This window comes from Schistocerca serialis, chromosome 2 (genome assembly GCF_023864345.2).
Source record: "Schistocerca serialis cubense isolate TAMUIC-IGC-003099 chromosome 2, iqSchSeri2.2, whole genome shotgun sequence".
Classification (NCBI taxonomy): Eukaryota; Metazoa; Arthropoda; class Insecta; order Orthoptera; family Acrididae; genus Schistocerca; species Schistocerca serialis.
In genome coordinates, this window is record NC_064639.1 from 651,093,133 (window position 1) to 651,120,991 (window position 27,859).

The 27,859-nt window shown below is 43.8% G+C and overlaps 1 protein-coding gene across 4 annotated transcripts in view; it reads left to right on the forward strand.

Annotated features, from left to right (window-relative positions):
• LOC126457732 (pleckstrin homology-like domain family B member 1) overlaps window positions 1-27,859 on the forward strand; it is a 1,069,305-nt gene that overhangs the window by 231,647 nt on the left and 809,799 nt on the right. The window lies entirely within an intron of this gene.

Below are 27,859 nucleotides of genomic sequence, written 5' to 3' on the forward strand. Positions count from 1 at the left end.
CCAAGACAAGTCATAAGGTTAGTATTGCATCAAACGTTCATACATTTTTCTGGAACCCAAACTAATCTTCCCCGAAGTTTGGTTCTGGGTAACGTAGTGGAAATCAAGCTACCGTGTTAGATCAAGCGTGTCCATGGAGACAATACCTGGAAAGCACTACGACGTGTATTCCTAATGGATAAAGACCAGGCATCACCGAAAAGCTGAAGAAATATTTGCTTATTAAACGTCCTGGCCAAAGTACAGGAGCGTCTGCTCTGTGATCGGTTGCAAGGGCACAGGGAGCTCTTGAGTGTAAACCAATATCAGTGTGGATTCAGAAAAGCGAAGTCTATAGACGATGTGGTTAATAGAGCTCTTCAGATTGTACAAAATTCGATTGCGAAGTATACAGTCGCGTTCATGATTGATATAGCAGGCGCATTCGATAATCTTTAGTGACGTGCGTTGTTTGCACGTCTCCGAGATCTGAGGGTCCCTAAATGTCTGTGCAAGAGCTTTCTAGATTATTTCAGCTGGCTTAGCGTGCGGTGACTTGCGAGGCAGAGCAAGGTAATTAAAAAGATTACCAAGGACTGCCTTCAAGGCTCTGTAAGTAGTCTACTGTTCTGGGATCTTGCTATTGAAGCCCTGTTACACGTGTTACACCGGGCATATACACTACGTGATCAAAAGTACCCGCACACTCCCAAAAACATAAGTTTTTCATATTAGTTGCATTGTGCTGCCACGTACTCCATATCAGCGACCTCAGTAGTCATTAGACATCGTGGGAGAGTAGAATGAGGCGCTCCACGGAACTCACGGACTTCGAACGTGCTCGGGTGATTGTCACTTACGTCATATGTCTGTACGCGAGATTTCCACACTCCTGAACATCCTAGGTCCATTGTTTCCGATGTGATTGTTTTTGGTCATCAGTCTACTGACTGGTTTGATGCGGCCCGCCACGAATTCCTTTCCTGTGCTAACCTCTTCATCTCAGAGTAGCACTTGCAACCTACATCCTTAATTATTTGCTTGACGTATTCCAAACTCTGTCTTCGTCTACAGTTTTTGCCCTCTACAGCTCCCCCTAGTACTATGGAAGTCATTCCCTCATGTCTTAGCAGATGTCCTATCATCCTGTCCCTTCTCCTATCAGTGTTTTCCACATATTCCTTGATATTAGTATACTTCTCTTGGCCAGAAATGCCTTTTCTGCCATAGCGAGTCTGCTTTTGATGTCCTCCTTGCTCCGTCCGTCATTGGTTATTTTACTGCCTAGGTAGCAGAATTCCTTAACTTCATTGACTTCGTGACCATCAATCCTGATGTTAAGTTTCTCGCTGTTCTCATTTCTACAACTTCTTATTACCTTTGTCTTTCTCCGATTTACTCTCAAACCATACTGTGTACTCATTATACTGTTCATTCCATTCAGCAGATCATTTAGTGAAGTGGGAACGTGAAGGGTCACGTACAGAACAAAAGCGTACAGGCCGAGTTCGTCTGTTGACTAACAGAAACCGCCAACAGTTCAAGGTCGTAATGTATAATAGGCAGACATCTATCCAGATCATTACACAGGAATTCCAAACTGCATCAGGATCCATTGCAAGTACTATGACAGTTAGCCGGGAGGTGACAAAAATTGGATTTAATGGTCGAGCGGCTGCTCATAAACGACATATCAAGCCGGTAAATGCCAAACGATGCCTCGCTTGGTGTAAGGAGCGTAAACATTGGACAATTTAACAGTGGAAGAACGTTTGTGGAGTGACGAATCACGGTACAGAATGTGGCGATACGATGGCCGGGTGTGGGTATGGCGAATGACCGGTGAACGTAATCTGTCAGCGTCTGTATTACCAACAGTAAAATTCGGAGGTGGTGGTGTTATGGTGTGGTCGTGTTTTTCATGGAGATGGCTTGCACCCCTTGTTGTTTTTCGTGGCACTATCACATCACAGGCCTAAAATGATGTTTTAAGCACCTTCTTGCTTCCCAATGTTGAAGAGCAATTCGGGGATGGCGATTGCATTAGTTAACACGACTGAGCACCTGTTCATAATGCATGGCTTGTGAAGGAGTGGTTATACAGCAATAACATCCCTGTAATGGACTGGCCTGCACAGAGTCCTCACCTGAGTCCTATAGAACACCTTTGGGATGTTTTGGAACGCCGACTTTGTGCCAGGCTTCACCCACCGACATCAATACCTCTCCTCAATGCAGCACTCCGTGAAGATTGCGCTACCATTCCCCAAGAAACCTTCCAGCACCTGATTGAACGTATGCCTATGAGAGTGGAAGCTGTCTTCAAGGCTAAGCGTGGGCCAACACCATGTTGATTTCCAGGATTGCCGCTAGAGAACGTCACGAACACTTAAGTCATTTTCAGCCATATGATACTTTTGATCACATAGTGTACTAGTGAAGATGGTGCTGCATACGCAAATTATATCGTAGTAATTGTATCCGCAGACTCTAGGGATAGACTTGAGGAGGAAAAGGAAAATATGATGTGCCTGCTAAGATGCTGCATTAATGTAAGGGTAGCAAAATGACTGGAGCTGTTCATAAAACCACATACGTAATTCTGGAGGGAAGACTTTATGTTGCTAGAAATGCTTTTATGATGCTTGACGGAATACCAGTAAAAAGCAGCAGTGTTTTATGATATTTAGCCATGCCCCTTGGCGATAAAAAAACTTTATAAAACAGTTAATATCTGTTACTCATAAAGTGACCAAATCATGCATAAGATTTCTCGTGCTGGCACTGCTGACTATAAATTACCGTTGCATGTTGTGGAATCATACTACAAAATTATTTCCAACGCCATTGCGGGCTTCGCTGCCACCTCGTAGGCGGCTCGACCTGCCGAGGGTTTACTTTTGACACTTTACACGGCAGCGCTGTATTGGTTGAGGCGCAAACAATACGATCGTGAGTAGGAGATCACAGGACTCATATTACTGATAGAGTACATTTACGAGCCTGTAAGTTAGATGAATAGCAGTCTGGCTGGGAGACTAGAAGTACGGCAAGGCAGTTTTACAGCATATTTCCAAGCATCGAGGATAGGTTCAAACTGCGCGACATCGCAGCTACTCGAGGTATAGTGCACCTGTTAAGAGGACACAGTGCATATCCCAAAGCACTTGGGTCGAGCGAGATTTAGTAACACACCAGCCTGTGAATGTGGAGAGAAAAGTTTCGCTGATCATGCCGTTTTCCAACACTCCTTTTTGAGGTAGAGAGAGAGAGTGGAGAAAATTAGATTGACACGTGTAAACAATTGTGACAAAAACTGGAAACTACAGCCAAGAATATCTAAAAGGCAACTCTTAAGTTCCAGTCTATAAGATGAAGTCTAGGGGACTGATGACCTCAGATGTTAGGTACGGTTGTAGTTACCTGGCAAACCTCGTTACCAGGCTTACAGTATAATATATAATAATATAAGCTGGAAGTTCTTCTCTTGGAACTTAAATCCTTTTATTTTACGTCATTTTTTAATCAATTATTTTTTAGATGTTATGTTTTATTTCTACAATAATATTCATAATGGTCGTTGTTAACATAATTAATTGGTTCTTAACGTAATTAGTTGGTTCTTAACGTAATTAGTTGGTTCTTAACGTAATTAGTTGGTTCTTAACGTAATTTGTTGGTTCTTAACGTAATTACTGCTGGCCAGTGTAGCCGAGCGGTTCTAGGCGCTACAGTCTGGATCCGCTACGGTCGCAGGTTCGAATCCTGCCTTGGGCGTGGATGTGTGTGATGTCCTTAGGTTAGTTAGGTTTAAGTAGTTCTAAGTCTAGGGGACTGATGACCTCAGATGTTAAGTCCCATAGTGCTCAGAGTCATTTGAACCATTTTTAATTAATTACTGTACTGATAAGCAAAAACATTATGACCACTGTCCAGCTCGACACTGGTTGCCGCTAGGTGTTCAGCGGTCAGGTGACGGGATAAAGAAAAATCTAAGGGGAGCAGACACGGACAGGGGTCACCCTAGCGAATATATGGGCAGTAAATGGAGGGAATCCATTACGATAAGTGACTGCCTAGGGGCAAACATGTTTACGCAGAGCCTCTGAACGAGTATCTCGAAGCCGGCGAAGCTGGTCGAATGTTCATGTGCCACTGTCCTGAGCACCTACGGAAACAGATAGGAGGACAGTGATACTACCACTAGACGCTAAATGGTTGGACGATCACGACTCTTCACAGAACGTGGGGCTCGGCGGCTTCACTGCTCTGCAAAGTAGGATAGATGGTGATCTGTGGCATCCCTGCCAAAAGAGCACAACGCTGGTGCACGGACAAGTGCTTCGGGGCACACCGTTCAACGTACATTGTAGAACATGAAGTTCCGCAGGAGACCACCGATACGTGTTCATATGTTCACCCAACGATGTCTTCAACAAAGATGCCATGAGCACGGGACCATTGGGATTTGACCGTCGATCAATGGAAATGTGTGGGCTCTTCGGGTGAATCACGTTTTTGCTACACTAGGTCGCTGGTCGTCTTTACAAACGCCTTCATCGAGGTGAACGGGAGTTCGAAAAGTGCAGCGCGCCATCGACGCAGGATGGTGGGAGCAGTATTATACTATGGGAGACATTCTCCTGCGCTTGCATGGGACCTGTGGTAGTAATCGAAGACACGGCGACAGCTGCGGACCATCTGCCTTTCTTCATGCTCGATGTCTTCTCCGACGGCGATATCATCTTTCAGCAGTATAAATGTCCGTGACTCGGAATCAGAACCGTGCTACAGCGGTTTTGAGGATCATTAAAGTGACGATGTCTCGGTGACGAAATTCGCCTAATGTAAATGTTGTGGAATCAATCAGGCTCCCTATCGGGCATTATTACCGCGTACGAAAATCAGCGGCCCATTATTTACGCGAATTACACAACCTGCGCGTAGACATCTAATACTGCGTACCTGCACAAACCTACCACACACAAACTGTCGGATCCTGGATTCTCAGATTCAGTGACGTATTTCGTTCAAAGACGGACAAATAAGCTATTAAGCAGGTGGTTGATCTGTTTAGAGTTTCCAGATAACAGGTTATCTGACAGGTTATCGTGACAATAAATTGAGTTGGATTCCGAAAGTGGCGTGGGAGCGCTTTCAGTAGATCCCTGCTACAGAGTAATGTTCAAGCAGTCAGCGAGTTCAGCCCTGCTACTCTGAACTGGATACGGGCGCCTGGCGCGTCCTCTCTAGCTGTTGTGGCTCTCGGGAATGGAGTCGATTGGCGACCGAGGGCTGGGAGCGGGCGTATCGCCTTACCGCCGGCTACTGGTTTCGCGACCGCACTCCCCACTCGTTCTCTGCCGCGACTCCGACCGCAGTCGCCTGACCTCCGGTATCACTGTCGCCGCCACTTCGCCGATCTTCTTTCGTTGGGCAAGGAGTCAGAAACAGCGACGGAGCTCGGTTGGCTGTTAGAGTAGCGTTACAGGAGGTCAGTGTGGACGATTTACAATCCAATGTTAACTTGTCCCTTTGTCTCGCTTTGTCGTCCAGGTGTAAAGGAACAGTGTACCTAGGCGTGCAGCTGTCACGCAACCTTCTGTTCAATATTATCACGCTGTTACGTAAGGCGCTAGTTCATTCTTGCCTTGTATGTCCCTTCTCAAGAGTTCCAGCACATGTTTCTACTTCTATACACATACTCCGCAAGCCAACGGGGTCTCCTTTGTAAACGAGCTACACTTTCCAATAAACTGAAATCGCCCATTCACCTTCACTATAATCGACCTTAAAGGCTCCTTCCATTTCATGTTACTTTCCAACGCAACTCCCAAAAATTTAATTGCTGTGACTGTCACACTATAGGAGTGTCTTTCCTACTACTTTGCATTAGATTACATTTGTCCACATTTACACCAAACTAAAATTCATCACAGCAAATAAAATGTTTGTTACAGTCACCCCGTACACTAGAGCGTCATCAGCAAACAGTTGCAGATTGCTGCTTTCCCTATCCAACAGATCGTTACAGAGAACAAGAGCGGCCCTATCACAACTGCTTGCGTCTGTCTCGAAGACACCTTTGTCCGTCCAGATCAATGCACTGGGTTCTATTAATGTCTTAGAACACTTCAGACGCCCGAGAAAGTGTTCCGTGTGCTCTGACCTTCGGCAAGTCTACAGTGTGACACTGTGTCAAATGCTTCCTGGAAATCTTGGAATATGTAATTTGGTGCCGCGCGGGATTAGCCGAGCAGTCTTTTGTGCTGCAGTCATGGACTGTGCGGCTGGTCGCGGCGGAGGTTCGAGTCCTCCCTCGGGCATGGGTGTGTGTGTTTGTCCTTAGGATAATTTAGGTTAAGTAGTGTGTGAGCTTAGGGACTGATAACCTTAGCAGTTAAGTCCCATAAGATTTCACACACACATGATTTTGTAATTGGTAGCTGCCGTTCATCCATAGGTCATATATCGTGCGAAAGGACAGGCTGAGTTTAGCACGAGCGATGCTTTCTGGATCCGTACTTATTTGTCCTCAGAAGCTTTTCCACCCACAAAGAAATTTATTACATTCGAACTCAGAATATGCTCAAGAATTCTGCAGCAGACCGATGTGAAGGATATTGGTCTGGAATTGTGCAGATCTATTCTTCTACCTTCCATACATACAGGAGGCACCTGCGCTTTCTTTTTCCAATCGCACGCGACTTTGCATTGGGCGAGAGGTTCGCGATAAAAACAAACTAAGTATGAGACCAAGGCTGTACTCTCTGTATAACCGAAGTGGGATTTCAACTGAACCTGGCCACTTCCGTGATTTCAACTCTTGTATTTGCTTTTCAACGCAAGCGATGCTTTCTTACCTGTGCTTCACATTATACTTAACGCAACGATCGCGTTTTCGTGAATGATTTTTAAAAACGCGAAATTAAAAAACAAGTTAATGTAAGGGATTTTAAGATTTTTCTGCAGTAAAATAGTAAGATATTCAACTATAAAATGTCTCTAGAGAAGTATTGAACTGCAGCCACTGCAATACTGAACAAGAACTGGGAGATGATCTCTCCTAAAAACTTCATAAGAGAGCATAATATCGGACCTATTACTCTACGGATTGGGTCAAAAGTTACTACCCGCCGTAACCTATCGAAAACATCAAGGTAATTTTGTTCGTTTGTGGTAATTGTAGATATATCACCAGATGAAAAACGATGCGAGAAAGAAGCTACAGGATCATTTCTAAGTAGTCAGTCATTTCAATCTTCAAATTGTTTGATCTTGTACTCAATTAGGTTATGTTGGGTGACTTTTGGCCCACCCTGTATACTTACTACTGCTTAAAATCTTGTTATCCGCCGTTCACACTACCAATCGGGCCACGTTTCCCCATTCCACATAGCTAAAGAAAGTTCCTTACCAGTAATTACATTTTATAGCATTTACAAAAAAAAAAAAAAAAAAAAAAAAAGGCATACTGAACCCACATTAGATGAAAGAAGAAAACCTCGCCCAAAAATCTTAATGTATTTTATTAGTGTGTACACTCTATCATCATAGCAGAAGGCTTATAGGCACTTCCTTAGTTTCCCGCCGGAGAACCTTGGCGTTAAGAAATGTCGTTTCTTCAGGAAGCCACCGTTGCGGAATTAAAACTACCGCGTACTGCTATAAATCGCACTACAAGCAGCGAAGTTAAAACCAAAGCATTGTTACTTGTAATTTTTTGCTGTGGGAAAACTTGACAGGAATTAGATAGTGTCAAGATTGTAAGCTATAATGTTACATTACTGGCAGATTAAAACTGTGTGCTGGACCGAGACTCGAACTTGGGACGTTTGCCTTTCGAGGGCAAGTGCACATCAAGTAGGCAGCAGACGAAGTACTGGCAGAATTGGGGCTCTGAAGACGGATCGTGCCCGCGAAAGGCAAAGGTCCCTAGTTCGAGTCTCCATCCGGAACACAGTTTCAATCTGCCAGGAAGTTTCATATAAGCGCACACTCCGCTGCAGAGTGAAACATTCATTCGGGAAAACTGTAACGTTACACACCTTTACGTAATAAACATTTACTGGGATATAAGAAATATTTGCTTATGTTTATGAGTGTAATAATAGCGGACCAACAAAAATGCATGATATATCATAGCACAGTGCAGTATGGGAAAAATTATTTCTGTAAATGACGGCCTAGTACTATGTTAGGCCGACTTAATATGGTGCAAATGGTCATCTGTTTTCTGCACAACACGATGTCGTTGCAGATCACGCCCCACGATACGTTAGCGAGAGGTCTGGAGAAGTGGTAGGCTATGGTACTGTGAAGAAGTGATTGTGGAATTCGTTGTTTGTGATCACATGTTGTCCCACTGGGAATGTCGTCCTGCTACACAATGGCGGACAACGAAACAGTTGGGCGGTTTGAGCTTGTCGGTAGGCCCGATGAGCCTATGTTCAGGCAACCTGACGAGGGCTTCCTGTCTCACACCTAATTAATGATTTCCTCTGATAATGTCCGCTAATGCAGTCTACAAGGCTAGTCATCACGGCCTGGATACCAGGCTCGAGACCAGATTGTTCAACGTGTTTGTTAGCATGACCATCCTCCACAGCAAGCACAGAAGTATTTGTTTTGTAAATAAAGACCACAGTTTCTTGCTGCACAGTACTTTATTTCTCCCAGACGCGTTTCGTCTCTTCCACTTCAAGCCATCATCAGTGGTATAGTTCATAGCGTTTGTGGTTCGCATCTGCGTTTCCTCTCATCTAATTACTTGTTGGAGTTCGCACTACAGATATATTTAAGAAACAGTAGGATGTTTTTATGTCGGTTGATTGGTTGACTTGAGGGAGGCGAGACAACAGGGTCATCGGTCCTGTCGGATTAGGGGTGGATGGAGAAGGAAGTCGGCCGCGCCCTTTCAAAGCAACCATTCTGGCATTTGCCTGAAGCAATTTAGGGAATCACGGAAAACCTAAATCAATATGGCAGGACGCAAGTGTGAACCGTTGTCCACAAGAATTCTAGTATAGTGTGCTAAACACTGCGCTTTCTCACTCGGTGTTTTTATGTTTCGAACTTTGTACAACTTAATTCTACTGGAGACGGCGATATACGAGTTCTTCTTACGCCGAAACCATTTGGTTTGTGTGTTTTTTGACCTCGAAAAAGCATATGACACTACTTGGAGGTACAGCCTCCTTCGCCACCTTCATGAATGGGGACCACGTGGACGTCTGTCGCTTCGGATCCAATCATTTCTTGAGGACCGGTGTTTCCGTTATCGCGTTGGCGATTCATGTCTGACTGCTACATTTAAGAGAATGGGGTGCCCCAGGGCAGTGTCCCAAGTGTCACATTGTTTGTCATGGCTATCAATGGCATTTCCTCCTCAGTCAGGAGGCCTGACAAGTGCTCTTTGGTTGTGGATGACTTTGCAATCTACTACTCTTCCTCTGATCTTAGAACGACGACGAGGCAGCGACAGCTGGAAACCTAGGCCCAGACAAATGGTTTTCGGTTCTCACCCGAGAAGTCTACATGTGTCAATTTTAACCGTGCTCGTCGGAGTTTTAACCAACCGGTGCTCAGAATGGGGACTATCTTTTACGTTTTCAAGACACTGTGCGCTTTTTGGGTTTGTTATTTGACTCGAAAATTAACTTGGCTCCCACACATAAAGACCTACGAACAAAAGGCTTCCAGTCATTTAATATTTTGAAATGCCTTAGCGGAAAAACATAGGGAGCTGACACGTCCCGCCTCTTGCAGTTTTACAGGGCATTTGTTCGATCACGCTTAGATTATGACAGCATGGTCTACGGATAGGCCCGTCCTTCTCACCTCAGGACGTTACATGGTGTTCACCATGAGGGCATTCGGATTTCGGCTGGAGCGTTTCAGATCAGCCCAGTTCAGAGTATGTGTGCAGAGGCTTGTGAACTACCACTCTCGGTTTAGGGACCTATCCTTTTGGCTCTACAGGCGATGAAAATCTGTCACCTCAGTCATTGACACTTAGTTCGGTGGTCCAACCCACCTTTGAACGATTGTTTAGGAATTGGCCCCTTGCGACTAAGCCATTTGGTATACGTGATAGTGTCTGTATCATGGATCTGGATCTTTCAGGCATCGAAATACACAGCCAGGGATGGAACGCATTTCCACCTTGAGATCTTCAGAAGCCCAACGTGATTTTAAGCTTGACACAGTACAAGAAAAACTGGACTCCAGATTTTGTTTGTACAACTTTGTTTTCGTTCATTTTAAGTACGTACCACAGTTTTATTGTTGTTTATACAGATGGATCCCAGAAAGAGAATGCTCCTTGTTTGTTGTACTGTTTTCCCTGATGGGGTTTTCAAAGTGCGTTTTCCAAAACAACACATTATGATGCGGAATTATATGGCATTCTGATGGCACTGGAGAGGGTTCACAGACATCACCGTACAAGATTTCTTGTCTGTTCCGACTCTGTTCGTGCACTGCAAGCATTCCACGAAATGTATCCAATGCACCCGCTGATTCAGCTCATCCATGACTCCTTACAGCGGCTCCAATACCGTGGCAACAAGGTGATCTTTTGCTGAGCACCTGCCCACATTGGAATACAGGACAAAAACATGGCCGACAAAGCCGCTAAGGAAGATGTTGGGATACGGCTGTTCATCAGTGGTCCATCCCGTTGCATGCCGTCATCTCATTTTCTGACAGAAGTGTCATGCGCCAGTGAGACTGAATGGTTGCAGGTGACAGACAAACAGCTGTCACTCAAATCGACCACAAAGGCGTGGCGGACTTCATGTCAGCCTCGCCGCCGGAAGGAGATCGTGCTTACCAGACTGCGCATCAGACATATCCCTTTAACACACGACTTCATCCTCTCGCGGGAGGACCCACCACTCTGTGCAGTTTGTGGCGTGCCGCTTTCGTTTCGGCATATTGTGGTTACGCGTGTCCCGTATACTGATATTATGGGAGCCCTCAGTCTCGTTGGACATATGCTCACCATCATCACAGATGCCGATTCCAGTATCAAAGGTGTGGTGAAATTTTGTGAACTGTCAGGCCTCATCCCTCAGTTGATGGGAAAGGGCGGCAGTCTCTAATACATTATAAACTGCTTCGCATGTGGGGACTGCCTGCGTACCCACCCATGAGATTTGCATGCTGAATTTTCGTCAGGTCGCTGATGACCATGATATAGAGCACTCAATCAGCCGTAATCATCATCATTATCATCGAACTTTGTTCATCCCACTTTTCATCTTGTTTGCCCTTTTTGTTGTGAAGCACTATCGGTCTAATTGCGAATACATAGAAAGAAGGATCCTTTATTGTATGATTATATGATAGCGGAACAAACACTGGTAGCAGTTACTTCTGTAAAATATCTGGGAGTATGCGTGCGGAACGATTTGAAGTGGAATGATCATATAAAATTAATTGTTGGTAAGGCGGGTACCAGGTTGAGATTCATTGGGAGAGTGCTTAGAATATGTAGTCCATCAACAAAGGAGGTGGCTTACAAAACACTCGTTCGACCTATACTTGAGTATTGCTCATCAGTGTGGGATCCGTACCAGATCGGTTTGACGGAGGAGATAGAGAAGATCCAAAGAAGAGCGGCGCGTTTCGTCACAGGGTTATTTGGTAACCGTGATAGCGTTACGGAGATGTTTAATAAACTCAAGTGGCAGACTCTGCAAGAGAGGCGCTCTGCATCGCGGTGTAGATTGCTCGCCAGGTTTCGAGAGGGTGCGTTTCTGGATGAGGTATCGAATATATTGCTTCCCCCTCCTTATACCTCCCGAGGAGATCACGAATGTAAAATTAGAGAGATTAGAGCGCGCACGGAGGCTTTCAGACAGTCGTTCTTCCCGCGAACCATACGCGACTGGAACAGGAAAGGGAAGTAATGACAGTGGCACGTAAAGTGCCCTCCGCCACACACCGTTGGGTGGCTTGCGGAGTATCAATGTAGATGTAGATGTAGATTTTTTTGATGACTGGTATTTTAAGACGTAAGTACTGTAAGTCACTGTATGTCTCTCCTTGTTTGGTTTCTTTAACTCACTGTAGTTACGCCTTGAAATCACAGTCTTCGATCAGATATCTATAGTGATAGAAGACTGATAGTATAGTAAAACAATAAGGGTAAACAAGATGGGAAGTGGGAATAAAAAAAAGTCAGGACATAAAAACATCCTTATGTTCCGTAAATAGCGCTGTAGTGCGAATTTCGGATGAGAGGAAGCGCAAACGTGCCAACCAAAAACGCGAAGAACTATCACACTGAGGATGCCTTAAACTGAAAAAGGCGAAACGCGTCTAAGACAAATAAAATCCAGCGCAACAAGAAAAGGCGGTTTTTATTTACAAAAACAGATTGTTCAGATGGTATCTGGAAGAAGCAATGACGGAAATAAAACGTTCAGCATCCGAATCAAAATTCTGGTTAAAAAAATATCTTTGAGAGTGGGTAGTTGAAATTAAAATGCAGTTAATCACGGAGGTCCAGTGTGGTTGTAATTATTGTATAGTAGCGAAACTTAGTAGATATGCTCATGCACTGATGTGGAATCGATTTACGCTGGAAAAAATTAGTTCGAATATTGACTACGCTGTATGGCGCTGCACAGCACCTCGTCGACGTCTCCAGTGCTCATACTGAACAAATTGTGTAAGAGGAGGTTAATAATAAAATCAACATTATGCCTTTCTCTCTTGGTTGTCCTTTTCTGCCGACGTCCCGTCCCTAATCCATTATGTACGGAAACATCTCTGCACGTCTTACTTGAATTTACAGCGCCTGATTTGCACCTGGTGGCCAAAATTGGACTATTTTTTTTCCATCGTAAATAGGTTCCCCATAAAAATATCTACCAAGTTTGCCCTACCGTACGACTACTACAGCCCACACTAGACCTCTGTCAGTAGCTACTTCAGTTGCAACCATCCAGTACGATTCGCTTGATGACGTTGCTATCAGTGGAACTGAGGAAATATTACAGGACCAGTTAAATACAATGAACCGTCTAATGAGTACAGACTATGGACTTAGTGCAATTAGAGGGAATACGAAACTAATTAGTATCATAAATGAGATAAGCGGAGAGATAACATCAAAATTAGACTAAGGAATGCTGTTGCCATGGAAGAAAAAAACGCGTGACAAACGAAGACAATTTGCGTCGGAAATGATGACATTCCACACTAAAAATATCTTCTATGTCAAACAGAAAGCCTTAATATGAGTAAGAAATTTCTAAGAATGGACGTCGAGCAGAGTGTTGAAAATTTGGAGATGTTGAAAAGTCAGTGCACTGTGAAGCTGTTTCTCTACAGAATCGGCACGGCGAAAGAATGTCGAAACAAGTGTCAAGGAGAGGCAGACTGATAAGACGCGTGTCAAGCCCTCAAGGAATGACTTCCATTACACTAGAGGTGGTCATAGATGCTAAAAATAGTAAAGGAAGACAGAGACTGAAACACAGCAAACAAACAATAGTGCTACAGTGATGAAGGGGTTAGCACAGAAGAAAAAGTCGCGATGGGCCACGTCAAATCAATCTGAAGACGGATGATAAACAGACTGCGTGTCCTGCTGGAACACTCGCCAATTAAGGGGTAGGATTGTATTCGCATAAAATAGTGGACCGTCTCAAACAGGAGACCGTTTTTAACTATATGCCATCTCATTCGTGTTATCTTAGCACCCGTATTCTAATTATCTGGACGAGACGTAGTACTAAGTTTTGAAGCTTTCCTAACGTTTCACGTGTTAAGCGTCGCTTTATTTGCAGCACATTCAGGTTTTTGGTTCACCAAGAATTGTGACCGACGAGTCTGTGCCAGGCTGGTATCCTGCGCGACTAGGCGGCCGTCCTCTTCGGGATGCGTGCGTAAGTGCGCGCGTGAGTGCGCCGCCCGCAGTGACGCAAGCGGATGACTGTGTGAGACAACCAAGGCACATCCGCTGCTCGTACAACGCCGCCAGAAGTCACACATCTGCATGTCAATGTAGTCCCGTACCACGCAGTCGGTGGACGCATGCCGAACAAAGTGCCATGTAGGTATCTACACTGAAGCGCCAAAGAAACTGGTACTGGAATGCTTAATGAAATACAGAGAGTTGTAAACAGGCAGAATACGGCGCAGCGGTTTGAACTCCTGTATATGACACGTGTCTGGCGCAGTTGTTAGATCAGTTACTGCTGCTACAATGGCAGGTTATCAAGATTTAAGTCAGTTTGAACGTGGTGATACAGTCGGCGCACGAGTGATGGGGCACAGCGTCTTCGAGGTAGCGATGAAGTGGTGATTTTCCCGTACGACCATTTCACGAGTGTACCATGAAGATAGGAAATGCGGTAAAACATCAAATCTTAGACATCGCTACGGCCGGAAGAAGATCCTGCAAGAACGGGACCAACGACGACTGAAGAGAATCGTTCGACGTGACAGAATTGCAACCCTTCAGCAAATTACTGCAAATTTCAGTGCTGGGCCGTCAACAAGTGTCAGCGTGCGAACCATTCAACGAAACATCGATATGGGCTTTCGGAGCCGAAGGCCCACTCGTGTACCCTTGATGACTGCACGACACAAAGCTCTACGCCTCTCTTGGACCTGTCAACACCAAAACATTAGACTGTTGATGACTGGAAACATGTTGCCTGATTGGACGAATCTCGTTCGAAATCGTATCAAGCGGATCGATGTGTAGGGGTATGGAGACAATCCGATGAATCCATGGCACCTGGATATCAGGATGGGTCTGTTCAAGCTGGTGGAGGCTCTGTAATGGTTTTGGGGCGTGTGCAGTTTGAGTGATAAGGGACTCCTGATACGTCTAGACACGACTCTGACAGGCGACACGTACGTAAGCATGCAGTCCGATTACCTGCATCCATTCTTGTCCATTGTGCATTCCGACGGATTTGGGCGATTCCAGCAGGACAATTCGACATCCCACACGTCCAGAATTGCTACAGAGTGGCTACAGGAACACCCTTCCGAGTTTAAAAATTTCCGATGGCCACCAAACCCCCCCCCCCCCCCCCCCCCGATGCTAACATTATTGAGCGTATTTGGGATCCCTTGCAACGTGTTGTTCAGAAGAGATGTCCAGCCCCTATTACTCTTACAAATTTGTGGACATCCTTTCAGGATTCATTGTGTCATTTCCATCCAGCACTAGTTCAGACATTTGTCGAGTGCATGCCACGTCGTGTTGCGGCACTTCTGCGGGCTCGCGGTGCCCTACACGATGTTAGGCCGGTGTAGTGTAGTAGAAAATGTCTGCGCAAGATTGCAGTCCGTGTCAGCTTCATACATAGATCTAGACAAAATTTCAATTTTGTCAGATAACACGAAGAGAAATACACAATTACAAAATGTTTGAAGCACAGACACGTTATTGGAGACATAGGAAGTTAATTAAAACTTCAAGCTAAGCATTGTAGTGGTGGAGGAGGGGGGGGGGGGGGGGGGGGGGGGGGGGAAGGTTATGTCCTTCTATCAATGGCAATGGAGGGAGAATGGATATGCTGACGGAGAGAGAATGAGTTTGCTGAATGAAAGCATCATCAATGGACAACAAAGGCCTTAGTGAACGAAGGTTATCTTCACAAGATTAATGATCACTTTTGAGTCGGGTAAAACTGCATTTATTGCTCCCGTTCATCTCGCGTCACAAAAACTGCAGCGAGGACTATACCCCCTTTCGCTCAGATATCAATAACTTTGATGAGCTTATCCAGATGCAGTGATGGCAAAGGAATGTCGCTAGGATTGCTTCTCTGCTGCATAAAATATCTTTAGTAGACGTGCATTCGCGTACTGTCTGAGGGAATAACGCACTGCCAGCAAGTGCCGGTTGGGCCACGGGTGTTCTGCAGTCTGTAGGGCGGATCTTGTCCTTGAACCTGCAGCCGCGCGGTTCGGGAAATTTCCTCAGGTCCTCGTAAAGCCAGATGGTCGTAAACATCCGCCGACTGACTGCTTATGCGTCCGCCGCCGAGAGTTGTGTGCGTTTTACAGTCGCCCCTCCAACCACTCCCCTCCCCCCCTCCCCCACTTCCCCACGGACACGCCTATCTGCAATGCCGAGAAGCGAATAGCGAGTCTCCTCTCCTCTCCTTGCCGTCTGCTTACCCACCCACTTCACAGGCCGCTGTGCTAAACAGAGCTAACTGCGGAAAGAATCAAAGCGATGCATGAGAACTGCAGAACTTCACGAGCAGTTTGCTTCAACCAGTGTCCCCATCCTCCAAATCTCCGTAGTCCAGGAGCTGTTCGTAAAACCTTTAGAAATATCCTTTTGGAGAAATTATTGTGGCTTCAGTACGTGTTCCGCACGGACTTACTAACACGAAAGTTAAATCAACTGTTCCAGCAAGCAGTAGATTTTGATATACCGCTGCTATGATTCACATTCTCAGTTCAGACGTCGTGTGTGCGGTCGTAGTGTGCTGCTCTTGGCGTACCTCCTCTGATGTACATGGCATAATTAATAATTACGTTTACAAGGAGATGACAGCCCCCCTGCACGTCGGCTGGAATACAAACACAAAGTGTGCGTGCGTGCGTGTCTATAGCTCATTTCACCTGCATAATATACAGATCCGAGGCGGTAAAATTTGTTGTTTAAAAAATGTTAATTAGAAATTTTATTTTACCAATCAATTTTCTGTTCTCTCTTGTAACTAGAATTGTATGTAAAAGGTTACAGGGCTTATAGGCAAACAAGTCAATACTACTTCTTTTGTAGTTCTGTACTATACACGCCACGTATGTGGCGTTCTATTAGGTAACGAAATTAAAATACCTGATGTTTGACGTTCTCTGTCGTTGCTGGAATGATTAATGATCATTATGTTATGAGTGTGATGTATACTGATACAAATAGAATCTTTTATGGTTCCGTTGATTCTTGTAAGAAACTTTTTAAAAAATACAGTGAAATTTCAAAATGGATGAACTGTTGACCATGATGGCATGAGAGTAACCTGTTACTGTTGTAAATTTTTAGCGTTCCTTTTATTGTAATAAAATGTGCTTCCTCCTCCCCCCCCCCCCCCCTCCCTCTGTTCAATTTTTTTAAAATTGAATTTCTGGTTTTTAGTTATTTTGATTGTTGGACACTTATCTTTATGTATGGGGATAAGTGTGATTTTGTTGTGCTTTTAACGTCGTGTCACTTACCATGTTTAAAATTTAGCAGCTTGGAAAGTAACAGTTGCGGCTGTAGTACAATGCGCTTCTTATTTATTAGGGCAAATCTTATATTGTTCTCTTGACAAAAAATTCATGACTCGGAATTCAATAAGTCTTGTTCCACGGCAGTTCAGCCTATCGTCATAAGCATGCAGCCATAAACGCCACCTACCGGCAAAATGGTATACTTTGTGCCATGTGTCAGTTTTGGCATCGGTGACATTGCAGGGAAGTAGTAGGAGGCGGCACTAAAGTATGTGTAGTTTTTTGACAGGTACTGTTGTTCGTCTCCATTACGCTGTAGAAATATTTACCGTACGCTTAAATTCTCTCATCGTCAATGTTTATACCACAGATTTCATGACAGAGGTATCCGAAATCCGTGATGAGATATTAATAAAAGTTATATTAGCGGCCAATACTAGTATGTTTCCATTCAGTATTACTAACATATGGTCGGCCAGAGTGGCCGAGCGGTTCTAGGTGCTACAGTCTGGAACCGCGCGACCGCTACGGTCGCAGGTTCGAATCCTGCCTCGGGCATGGATGTGTGTGATGTCCTTAGGTTAGTTGGGTTTAAGTAGTTCTAAGTTGTAGGGGACTGATGACCTCAGAAGTTAAGTCCCATAGTGCTCAGAGCCATTTGAACCATTACGAACATATGGTTAAATGTATCTATTTATAAAAGTAGGTAAAAACTGGAGCAGACTATTAATAAAACAAACAATTGCGGAGCAAATGGAGAAACTACTAACACACACAAATTTGCTTGACGCCTAGCTAATTTAGTCTCCATTCCAGACTAACTATATAAGAGTAGACTAGATGTTGCTTAAATTCAAAGAAATAGGATTAATGGCAACTGACCGTTACATACCAAGTAAATTAATAAGAGGCGGAACAGACCCTCTTCACCTCCTTCCCGGCCCTCCGGGATGAAAAACGCAGGTCAGGACACTGTTGCAGAAGCAACAAAAAAAAAAGAAAAAAGCAACATGCTAGATTTAAAAATCTACCAAATAGACCACGGTCGTCAGTTATATCCACAAGTAAACTCTGCCTCTGAATTTGGCAGAAAATTCAGTGACGTTCTGGTCATATTAAAGTACACTAACGGCTAGACACTATCATTAAGATGGCTTCACTGCGCGATAGCAGTGACGATGATGCCGATGACAGCTTCCTGAAGTGGAGTTACTAAATACGGTTTTCCGGAGGTCCTTCACTAAAGAAGATCCAGTAAATATTCCGGAATTCGCATCAAGAACAGATATCTTCATGAGTAATTTAGAAGTAGATACCCTCGGTATAACAAAGAAACTCGAATCACTCATAAAAGGCAAGTCTTCTGGTCAAGGCTGCATTCCAGTTACGTCCATTCCGGAGTATATTGATGTAAAACAATTTTTAGCAATCGTGTACCACCGCTCGCTCCATACCTAAGCACTGGAAAGTGGCACGGGTCCCACCAATACATAAGAAATGAAATAGAAGTAATCAGCTCATTTATAGACCTTTATCGCTGACATCGATTTACTGGAGGATTTTGGAACTTTCTCTGTGTTCGTACATTATGAAATACCTCGAGGAAAAAAAAATGCAGACTTGCAGAAGGCTTTTGACACCTTTCCACCAAAGTGTCTTCTAATCAAATTGTGTGTCTGTGGTATATTGTCTTAGTTGTGTGATTGGATTCATTACTTCCTGGCGGAAAGCACAAAGTTCAAATCAATTGACAGCGAATCACGTAGTGAAACCAAAGTAAAATCTGGATTTCCTCGAGGAGGAGAGATGCCCTCTGCTGTTCCTAATTATAGAGGGTGTCCCAAAAGGAATGGTCAATATTCAGGGATATGCCAGCGACGATCTTTCGAATGAATGAATCCCAGTAAACATGTGCTCCAAAATATAAACTTTGAAGAACTCTGAATACATCTTCAATAGAAGTGATGTGTTTCACACTAGCGAAGATAAAAAAGTGGTCATAGCTCTTAAGGTATTCACTTCAAAGGACATGTCTACCAAACGTCTTTGCTTCGAATGGTTGTTCCTGTCATATTGATCATTCATCCTGTGACAAATTGTATAAATGACTTTATGAGACTATCCGCGAAGCCCTCCCAATTAATTAATTTATGAGGAAGGCGAAACAAAGACTGACTTTAGCTGCCCAAACACTTAGAAGATGCTAGAACAGCCCGTACTCAATACGCTTGTCATTCCTCGTCTGAAATATTGCTGTGCGATGGGCGAACATTTCCAGATAGGATTGACTGATAACATTGTTGAAGTTCAAGGAAGGGTAGCTTGTTTCGTATTATTTCGAAAAAGGGGAGACTGTTTCTGTTACTGTATGTGAGTTTGGACGGCAAGCGTTGAAACAACGGCATTTTTCACTGTGGCGAGATCTTTTCACGAAATGTCAATCATGAATCTCTCCTCCGAATGCGCAAACACAGTGTGTAACAAAAATGTACAGTAAAAATTACAGGACGCATTCCTCGCAAATAGGCGAAGAAATTGTTATACCAATATGCTTCTGGAAACACCTTGATTCCAGGTTAAGTCATTTTCTTCAACTCATTAATCATGGGAAACGCAAGAACAGAATGGTAGAATCGTGGGGAACATGCACTCTTGGTGTCGTCTGGTTACGTTGTGCACCGCTATGTTTTGGTTTAGACGTCCCTATTGCCATGCGACGTGCGTCATCGGTTGTTTACAGCTAACATAAACTGCTCCAGCGATCAGTACGACTATTACTAGCACACGGGTTACTACGTAGAGTCAATTACAGACTTCGCTCAAGCAATGGCAGTGTACACAAATGCAGAGATGGAAAATGCCCATTTGGTGTATGGATTCGCTGACGGCATTGTTGGTGACTGGTAGGGCTTCGCTTTCTTCCACCCAGGCTCAACAGACAAAGCTATCATAATTTGGCAAAGAGTATACTACCTTAACTGTTAGCAGATACACCTTTAGCCGTGCGACAAACCATGTACTTCCTGTACGATGGAGCGCCTTTCTTAGCCATCACATGCAAGCGCTCACTTGACGAAAGGTCTGTTCCTAGAGACCGAAAAGTACCACAGGTCACACCAATATTCAAGAAAGGAAATAGGAGTAACCCATTGAATTACAGACCCATATCACTGACCTCAATTTGCAGTAGGGTTTTGGAGCATATACTGTACTTGAACATTATGAATCACCTTGAAGAAAATGACTTATTGATACATAACCAACACGGATTCAGAAAATATCGTTCTTGTGCAACACAGCTAGCTCTTTATTCCCATGAAGTAATGAGTGCTGTCGACAAGGGATCTCAGATCGATTCCATATTCTAGATTTCCAGAAGGCATTTGATACCGTTCCTCAAAAGCGACTATTAATCAAATTGCGTGCATATGGAGTATTGTCTAAGTTGTGCGACTGGATTCGGGATTTCCTCTCAGAGAGGTCACAGTTCGTAGTGGTAGACGGTAAATCATCGATTAGAACAGGGGAAGTGATATCTGGCGTCCGCAAGGTAGTGTCATAGGCCCTCTGCTGTTCCTGATTTACATAAATGATCTAGGCGATAATCTGAGCAGCCCCCTTAGATAGTTCGCAGATGACGCTGTAATTTACCATCTAGTAAAATCGTCAGACGATCAATTCAAATTACAAAATGATCCAGAGAGAATTTCTTTATGATGCGAAATGTGGCAATTAGCACTAAACAAAGAAAAGTGCGAGGTCATCCACATGGGTAAAAAAAGAAATCCGATAAATTTTGGGTATACGATAAATCGCACAAATCTAAGGGCTTTCAATTCGACTAAATACCTAGGAATTACAATTACGAGCAACTTAAATTGGAAAGATCACACAGATAATATTGTGGGGAAGGCGAAACAAAGACTGCGCTTTGTTGGCAGAACACTTAGATGCGACAAACCCACCAAAGAGACAACCTACATTACACTTGTCTGTCCTCTGCTGAAATATTGCTGCGCGGTATGGGATCCTTACCAGGTAGAATTGACGGAGGACATCGAAAAAGTGCAAGGAAGGGCAGCTCGTTTCGTGTCATCGCGCAATAGGGGTGAGAGTGTCGCTGATATGATACGCGAGTCGGGGTGGCAGTCACTGACACAAAGGCGGTTTTCTTTGCGGCGAGATCTATTTACGAAATTTCAATCACCAACTTTCTCTTCCGAATGCGAAAATATTTTGTTAATACCCACCTACGTAGGGAAAAATGATCATCATAATAAAATAAGAGAAATTAGAGCTCGAACGGAAAGATTTAGATGCTCCATTTTCCCACGTGCCATTTGAGAGTGGAATGGTAGAGAAGTGCTATGAAAATGGTGCGATGAACCCTCTGCCAGTCACTTAAGTGTGAATTGCAGAGTAACCAAGTTTACTATTGTTGACCGTCGGCTTCTAAATAATAGATTCGGGGACAGATGGATACTTACAGATGGACTAGTTGTCTGGCCTCCACGCTATCCGGACCTGAAGCCACTGGGCTTTTATTTGTGGGGGCATTTGAAAGCTCTTGTGTATGGAACCTCATTACAAGACGTTCAAAGTATCCGTGCTCATATTATGGAAGGCTGTGAAACCATACGCTATACTCCAGGGATACATCAGTGCGTCCGAGATACACTACACTACGAGGTGGATTAATGCATGTATCAGTACCCGTGGAGGGCATATTGAATATCTCTTGTGAAACAGAGCTGCCTGTAGTATGCTGCTCCGTTCTGTTAGTGTGTTCCCTATGACTGAGTTGGAGAAAATGAGTTGTAACGTGGGAACAAAGCGTTTCCAGGCCTATTTTCATATAACAAAATTTCTTCGTCTACCTCTGATGAATGTGTCCTGCAATTTGAGCCATTCTTTTCTGTTACTGTGCACTTTAATGGCACTCACCTACACAGGGAGAAATTACCGCCATAATAAACTAAGAGAAATCAGAGTTTGCACGGAAAGATTTGGATGCTCCAAGTGTCGAGAAGCGTTCTGAAAGTGGTTCTGTTGAAAACTGTGCTAATCGGTTTGGCGTGAATTGCAAAGTAGTCCTGCAGATTTAGATTAAGACTTAATTTCTGAAAGCTTATTGGAATGAAGTAATGTGGAATTACCCCAAAATAAGTTTATTTTGATACAATATTCAAACTTGTATGTGCTGGATACATTTGTTCTTCAGAACCAAACCTGATGAGATACTTGAAAACCATATTCTTAATTCAGAGTGGTCATTTCTATTATCACACAAAGTTCATCAATCACAAAGTCTGTAAAAATTAAAATGTGCTTCGTAGAAAATTCCTATTTTCAACATTCCATTAATTTTAAATGAATTTCATGATCGGTTGAAAAACTGTAAATCTGTTCCACGTTAATTACTTCTGTAGAGGGGGAGCTTGGTACAGAGTTTCCCAACCTCTGCTTGAAGGGATGGTACGAAAAATTTTCTTCTGTGGCAATTTGTCATTCACAGCCAGCGATCTTAAATCGGTGAGTTTTACTGCTTTTCTGTTGAAAACTGCCGTTAACATTTACTTGTCACAATTTAAAATTCAAATTATTGTTCCTCATTGCAAAGTGATATAACTATTGCAGGTGAGCTGTTTTCGTAGACAGTTCCCTTGATGTATGTTATAAAAGACCATAAAATAAAGCTAAAATCCCAGGTGTAGCTGACAGACTGTAAAATCTGTCCTCATATCTGGGCAATTTTCCTAGTGATTCGCGTCCATCCAAGGTAATTACGCAGGAAGTGATGCATCAACATCCTCATTCGAAGCGGGAGCGGTTAAGTTTCCTTTAGGTTAGTTTCATGCAGTTCCTACTGTGATCAATGGACTCTACTACTCTTTTATTAAAGAAAAAATCGCTCGAGGCACCGGTCAAACCCAAGTTGTCTGTGCGTCCCTGCAGAAGATTTTGCAAAGACGATATTTCCCTTTATGCTTCCTTTCCTTTCCTTTATTTTCCTTTCCTTTATTTTCCTTTCCTTTATTTTCCTTTCCTTTATTTTACTTTCCTTTCCTTTATTTTACTTTCCTTTCCTTTATTTTACTTTCCTTTCCTTTGTTTTACTTTCCTTTCCTTTGTTTTACTTTCCTTTCCTTTGTTTTACTTTCCTTTCCTTTATTTTACTTTCCTTTCCTTTATTTTACTTTCCTTTCCTTTATTTTACTTTCCTTTCCTTTATTTTACTTTCCTTTCCTTTCTTTTGCTGCGGTTTTGTTACATATTATCCCGGACATCGATTTTGGATAATATTTTTATCCTCATTATCATGTTCGTATCATGCAGAACATAGGTTTTATATATAGGTTCAAAAATGGTTCAAATGGCTCTGAGCACTATGGGACTTAACTGCTGTGGTCATCAGTCCCCTAGAACTTGGAACTACTTAAACCTAACTAACATAAGGACATCACACACATCCCTGCCCGAAGCAGGATTCGAACCTGCGACCGTAGCGGTCGCGCGATTCCAGACTGTAGCGCCTAGAAACGCTCGACCACTCCGGCCGGCTTATATATAGGTATCAGTTACTTTAGTAACTGTGTTTTCGTGACAGAGCTACTTCGACGTTTCAGGGAAAGGAACTGTACTTCATTTACTCAAGCGAAAACTTGAAATTATATGTAAAAGTTAAAATTATTCCACTTACGATACGTGAAAACTAATATTAAATCTAATAGTGAGACGCTAGGTACATCGCAGCCGATTTTATCTCCAAGCTATCGCTGTTTTTAAATGTGCGTCTCTCTCCCTCCCCCGCATTTTTCGTGTAGACATGGAGCCCATAGTTAATCTTATTGGCTCCCATCTCTCGGCGAAAATGGCTAAGAAATTGAGTTAGGCTGGAGTCTTGCAGTCCGTGCCAGCTTAGATGACATGAAAATTTATCTTCCACTCTGGAGAGACTTAGATGATACTAATACTGATATTAAAAGTGTAACAATTATGTAATATAGTTAGTTGTAATCTGGTATATCTAAAAAATTACAGAGGAAGCTTAGTTAAAACAATAATATGTAACAGTGCAAGAGAAACAGTAGCTAAAACAAGTCTCAGTGTAATTATCTTTAACACACTATCTGTCATTTAGGAAGAAGCTCACACACTCTAGAAATGAAAGCAATTTACACTTCATGTTACAGAAGAAATACATTTATGTAACAATATGTGACTGATGCTCGGGGGGGGATCTACTTTGCGGCAAGTTCTCCCGATCTTGGGCGAAGGCTTACCTATACGGGCTATTCCTTCCGTCGTTCGATGTCCATTTCAGTTATCATTCTTTCTTTGATGGTCCTCTCGTGTCGATCTGAAACATACAGAGAAAGCTTACATTAGTATGTCTGTTGTGTGACGTTGTACACGGTTCAGTAACATCAATGTGACCACCACCCACGTTCGATGTCAACGTGCAGTAACCACTCGCACACGGCAGTTGGCAGCACTAGCAGTGCAGGGTATATAAGGCGCGTCGGTGTAACACATAAAACAGTGAAGTCCTTGCCGTGTTGCGGACGCGTAGCGATTTATCTGATTTGCCAAAGGGCATGATCATTGATTGGCTTTCGGGCCAAGAGTGGAAACATTTCCGAAACGGCTGAGTTTGTAAACTGTTCGCGTCCCGCTGTGGTTGAAGTATGCTGTGCACGGCAAAATGGCAGTATTCAAAATCGGTGCACCTGTGGTGTACCACGAGCCAGAAGTGTCAGGGATGAACGAAGGCTGCAGAGATGTGGATGGGCGGACAGATGTGCAACTGCTGAGCAACCGACGCCCAGATGAACCAATGGTCTAACAACGACCGCTAAGCGAGCATTGTTGCATATGGACCTTCACGGAAGGCGCCTGGTTCTTGCACACAAGATGATTGCTGTTCATTGACGACAATGGCTGCTATTTGCACACCAGTACCGCAGCAGGACATCCGTCGACTTGTGACAGGTGGCCTCTGCAGATGAATCACGTTTTTGCACCATCGGACAGATGGCCGTTGTCATGTATGATCATGAAACAATCATCAGAAGTGTTCATCCGGGAGGAAGAAGTGTTACAGTTTAGGGAATGTTTCGTGGCATTGCCTAGGTGATTTCGTCATTTTCGAAGGAACAGTGGATCTACAGAAGTATGCATCTATCGCTGGGTACCATTTCCATCCGTTCTTGCAGTTAGCTTTTCCTCGCTGCGATGGCACCTACCAGCAAGACAATGCAACGTGTCACACAGCTTGCATAGGTGCGTGGTTCGAAGAACACTCGAATGAGTTTACCGTATTTCCCTTGCCACCAAACTCCCACCGAGCGAGGTGGTGCAGTGGCTAGCACACTGGACTCGCATTCGGGAGGACGACGGTTCAATTCCGCGATGGGCCATCCTAATTTAGGTTTTCCGTGATTTCCCTAGATCGCTCCAGGCAAATGCCGGGATGGTTCCTTTGAAGGGGCAAGGCCGACTTCCTTCCCTGCCCTTCCCTAATCCGATGAGACCGATGACCTCGCTGTCTGGTCTTCTTCCCCAAACAACCCAACCAAACTCCCGGCTTAAAAAACAATCTACACTCTAGGAGACCACTTCCATCGGGCTGTTCGCGCCTTGGATTCTCATCCTAGGAACATTGCGCACCTGGCCACGGCACTGGAGAAGGTGATGATTCAGGCTTTGGACAGGTGCTCACATTAACGTGGGTGGATCGTGCACATTTCCCGTGCACAAGTCACTGGCCGATCACCTGAACCTGTCACGGAGGTAAGGTGTTTCGGCTACCTGAGGGAGCCCCGCCGTCAGGAAGTTTCGAGATAGATGCAAAGCGAGTTTGAGATCCCCCTACTTTGCACCATCCACCATGCAAGACCCATAGTCACTAGCCACAAGAAATGTGGAGGGAGGTTGGCATTAGAGCACAGTTAATGCTGTTCAAATTAGTCTCGTATGTCTGTTTCTCTAATTTCACTTTTGGGCATTGTTTGTGGAGGACGGTATTGCATAATCACGCCGGAAACGTGATTAACTTAAGCATGCAGTGTTTCAAGAATAATAGATTCCTTGTAGCATTAAAAAATGATTGGTTTGCATTTTTAAGTTGTTCTCGGGCAGATTTGCTAGTTGTACAGCTTACACAAGTGACACTTAACAAAAGTACCGACGAATTGGCACTGGGACGATTTCATATATGCTGAACTCTGACGAGGATCTGTCTGGAAAACCTCACCAAGGACCAAAAAGAAAATGGTGAAACAGTCCTTTCATAGGAAGTGTTTGTAGCGTACTGCTGTAAGTACATTAGTGTTACTTGACCAAGAAACCTAACCATGTGTTTAGAAACACGCACTGTATGGTTGAAGCTTAGAGCCACTTTAATTAAAGCTGCATGCAGAAGACTCCACGAAGAACAGGAAAATTTCGAAACAGAGAAAAAAGTGCGCTTGTCGGGGATCAAGGAGGACGTAGTGCACCCGATGGAAGTAAAGTAGATCTGAGATAATGTTTCCAATAGAATGGACGGCCTACTGAGCATAGAATTTACTTAAAGGTTAAAGTTAAGAGGAATCTGATGAAGAGTGACAGAGCAAAGACAAGTGACTTCCTGAACTTCTATGATGGGAAGACAATACAGCTAGCACGAGACACAAAAAATAGACCGGTACAGGCGAAGCGTGCCAGTTTCCACAAGAATAGTCGGCAATCAAGAACGGAGGAAAGTGGAAGACAACGCTATGGTAATTCACTTCTGAAGTACAGCCCCAAAATGAAAAACAGCACGAAAGCCAGACAAAACTAGGAGCATTTGAGCGTTTGAAATGCGGTACTGAACGAAAGAGAATGGAGGAAGATACAGGTTCAACATTCCGTCAATATCGAGGTATTAGGAGACGGAGCACAAGGTCGGAATGATTCAAGGACGGGGCGGTTGTACTCTTTCGAAGGAATCACCTCAGCAGTTGCGTGAAGTGATTTAGAGAAATCAAGAAAAACCTGAATCAGGATGGTCGGACGCGGATGTGAACCGTCGTCCACCCGAATCAGAGTCCATTGTGCTAACCGCTTTGGCACCTCGCTCGGTGGTACAGAAGTAGGTGGCACAGTATTGATGGAGAACAATTCGTATAAAACGCAGGTTGCTTTGTTCGTAAACAATTTTTGGGAAGCGGTAGACGCGGTTGAAAAGGTGGATTCAGTCTCGTTAGATGACTGAAAAGCATTCAATTCTTTATAGTTACGTTGATTAATAAGCAAGAAATTTTTATACAGACTATCTTCGCAGATTTATGGTTGTTTGAATGAATATTTGACTAATAGAAATTCCTAAGCTGTACTACAAAAAGATAGTTCCAATGTTGGCCACCAGGTGCAAATCTGGCGCTGTGAAAGCAAGGAAGACCTATAGAAATGTTTCCGTACGTAATGGATTAGGTACGTGATATGGACAGAAAATATGAAATAAGTAAGGAAGGAATAACATTGATTTTATCGTCAGCCACAGCTTACGCAATTCGCTGAATATGAACACTAGCGATGTCGACGAGATGCCATGCAGCGCCAAATTTGCACCTGGTGACCAAAATTGGAACTATTTTTATTTTCCACCGTAAATCGGTTCCACATTGTATACTGTTCGCTGATGATCCTGTTT